Source organism: Macrobrachium nipponense, chromosome 45 (genome assembly GCF_015104395.2).
Source record: "Macrobrachium nipponense isolate FS-2020 chromosome 45, ASM1510439v2, whole genome shotgun sequence".
Classification (NCBI taxonomy): Eukaryota; Metazoa; Arthropoda; class Malacostraca; order Decapoda; family Palaemonidae; genus Macrobrachium; species Macrobrachium nipponense.
In genome coordinates this window covers 3,671,676-3,674,876 of record NC_061105.1, presented here as the reverse complement: position 1 = coordinate 3,674,876, position 3,201 = coordinate 3,671,676, and the positions used below count along the sequence as shown (strand labels likewise).

The 3,201-nt window shown below is 40.3% G+C and overlaps 1 protein-coding gene across 1 annotated transcript in view; it reads right to left on the bottom strand.

Annotated features, from left to right (window-relative positions):
* The window catches only part of LOC135214086 (uncharacterized), a 25,851-nt gene extending 23,025 nt beyond the window's left edge, over positions 1-2,826 (bottom strand). Inside the window, exon 1 of the mRNA XM_064248194.1 lies at positions 2,379-2,826. The gene's annotated coding sequence lies outside the window, so the exon portion shown is untranslated. The remainder of the gene's footprint in view (positions 1-2,378) is intronic.
* Positions 2,827-3,201: the final 375 nt, after the last annotated feature.

The following is a 3,201-nucleotide window of genomic DNA, read 5'->3' as shown; positions in this document are numbered from 1 at the left end:
GGTATGTATGAAACCTGATGGGAAATACGCCTCTCTCTCTCTCTCTCTCTCTCTCTCTCTCTCTCTCTCTCTCTCTCTCTCTCTCTCTCTCTCTCTCTCTCAAATTCCTGCCGCCATTCCCACACGGATGATTAAAGAACCTAGGCCTCTCCCGAGCCTCTGGACACTCAACCTAGGCCTATAGTTGTAAATGTTATGTCGTTTTGTTAAACGAAGGGGAAGAGCATGTTATGTAATTAGATGTGATGTTATAATTACGGCGTATTTATTTATTAAGGGGAAGTTAATTGTATGAACAATATTCTGTGGATGTAATTATTTACCCTCTGTATGCATACAAACACACACACACACACAGTCTGAGATGGTTCGGTCGTGTGGATAGGATAGGTGATATAGGCCTAGTAATTCTCTCTCGCTCTCTATCTATATACATAGGCCTATTAATTCTCTCTATCTAATAATTTCTTTCTCGATTACAGACTCTCTCTCTTTCTCTCTCTCTCTCTCTCTCTCACTCCCTCTCTCTCTCTCTCTCCCCCCAGGCATTCAAAACCATAGACTCACATAAGTTACGCTAATACGATATCGGACTCCCGACGTATAGGAGGGCAAAAAGGAAATAAAATAATTCTCGGGGAACCGCAAATAAAATATGTTTTAATCTTTGGCTTTATGCCTCCATTCCTCTCTCTCTCTCTCTCTCTCTCTCTCTCTCTCTCTCTCTCTCTCTCTCTCTCTCTCTCTCTCTCTCCTTAAAGTTGAAACTTACGATGGTAGTTTCGGAGGCTTTGGAAAATATTTCTCAAATAACTTTCCAAATAGAAAAATTATCTTTACGGATATATCACGTTGTAAGTAACGGACATACGCACACACAATCATCGCCCAACCTGAAACGGATATGGCATAAATTGTATACTACTTTGTTATTCAAATCCATATATATGACCCTTCATAGATTCAAAATCCCCTACGGCTGGAATTTTTCCCAATTCCGTACAAAGATGGCCCACCCCGACCCCCTTTCAGTTTTAATATATATATTTCAACTCGCGGATTATATTTTCCGTTAGCACCCAGAGAGAGAGAGAGAGAGAGAGAGAGAGAGAGAGAGAGAGAGAGAGAGAGAGAGAGAGAGAGAGAGAGAGAGAGAGAGAGAGCAGACGTGGATTCTTTAAAAGAAAATATGGAAAAACCAATTCTCTAATACCAATAGATTTCGGAAAAGTATTCAACAGGACCTGTAAAGTGGGACAGCTTCTATATATATCTATAGATGACAGGAATATTTATAGGATTAAATCCTATAAGGCTGAGGATTTATATAGGCAAAATGGGGAGTGGGGGGGTTCAGGAGTTAATCTCATTCTTGGGGGATTAATATTGATTATTATTATTATGATTATTATTATAATTATATTATGAAATTTCAATAAATAAATTGGCAACTGTACCCCCCTCCAGTTCTACCAACCCTTCCGATAACCACCCCATCCACAGACCCACCAGCCCTCCAAGATTTTAGTACGCCCCTCAGACCCATTATTCAAAACTTTGTTGTGAGAGAGGAGAGAGAGAGAGAGAGAGAGAGAGAGAGAGAGAGAGAGAGAGAGAGAGAGAGAGGGGATAAATACGGAGGAGATCTGTGTGATAAACTACGGAGCAGTTTGTCATCATCATATTCCGATGGGGCTTCTCCGTTCTCGATATACCGTGATTCATTGGCGCCAACTCTGTCTGGGGGAGGGAGGGGTCGTGTAGGGTGGGGGGGGGGGGGTGAGGGGAAAAGTTGAATTGTATTTCACAAAATGATTGTGTGTGCGCGCGCGCGAGAGAGAGAGAGTGTCGGTCAAACATATCTATGGGTCTAATACCCAAGACGGCTCCAAAGGAAAATCGAAAGAGAGAGAGAGAGAGAGAAATTGTATCTTGCATAAAATCTAACAAAACTGGGTGGTATTGAAGCCATGTCTAGCAAAAATGAAATGAAACACATATGATGTTTTTTTCTATCTATATCAAATCACTTTTTTTTCCTTTTGCAATCCATCCCTAACTCACTACTCATTTGCACAATCAAACTGAAAGTGGCCAAAATTCAGAGGGACAATTTGAGCAATGCGGAAAGTGCTTTGCTTAATAATTATCTATTTAACTGGGAACAATCATTCAGCAACTAATTACAATATCAATGGTTTAATTTCTAACAATTACCAAACGTGTCAAACAAAATGGTAAGTAATTCATGTAAGTCAAGCTTAATAACATTATTATCAGCCAGAGTTTCAATTCCAATGACAATTTTACGCTAATTACAAAACCTGAACTGGCAATTCTCTCATCATTAATTTAATTTAAAAAAAGTGGTGGCTCACCTTTATATACGTAGCCACTGGGGAGGTAGGTAGGCCTACAGCTGACTTCGTCTTGAACTTCTCCCTTTCTTGTTCACTGCTGGGTTGCAACTCTTGCTTTCTTTCCGGGAGGTCTACACCGTTGTGGCCTATTCAGTAGACGATGGTCTCACAGAAATGGCGCCGACTTCAGCCTTGCAGCTTGGCTCTGCCTTTTGCAGATGTGGTATTGATCACTGGTCATGAGAGCTGTCATTGTTCTAAGCAATATCTTGCAGTTTCACCGCCACCGTTGTCTGTGGGTCTATAGAGTTCACTTTCTCTTTGCTGAGGCTGACCTTTACGCACTAATAACTATTGTCTGTGCAACCCTTTGAGGCACTGATCTTGATGGTGTTGCTCACTATATCTAAACTGGTTGCGTCGTTGTCTTGTGATTTAACTACCCTCTCAAAGATGACACACTGATTATTGTCTTGTAACTTTTCTTTTTTAATTAAAATGGTACAGCTTCCCTGTCCGGACCACCACATCAATGTAGTATTGATTGGTACATACTTTCACCTTCATATTGTCTACTTTTCAAGACTAATTTTTCTGGCCTACAGTTTTATCACCTTAACAATCGCAATTGTACTTTGCATGGACTGTATAAGTTACTCTTTAACAGACATTTTAATCATTTCTGAATGTAGGAAAGGCTACCTGTATGAAGTCTTTTATGTCCCGTAATTCACTGGTCTTAAAAATTACCCAAATAGCTTAGGTTTCTACCTTCAGAGCACTACACAAATCACCACAATCCAAAGACCTTTCACCTTCCCATCATGGAGTTACATATAAA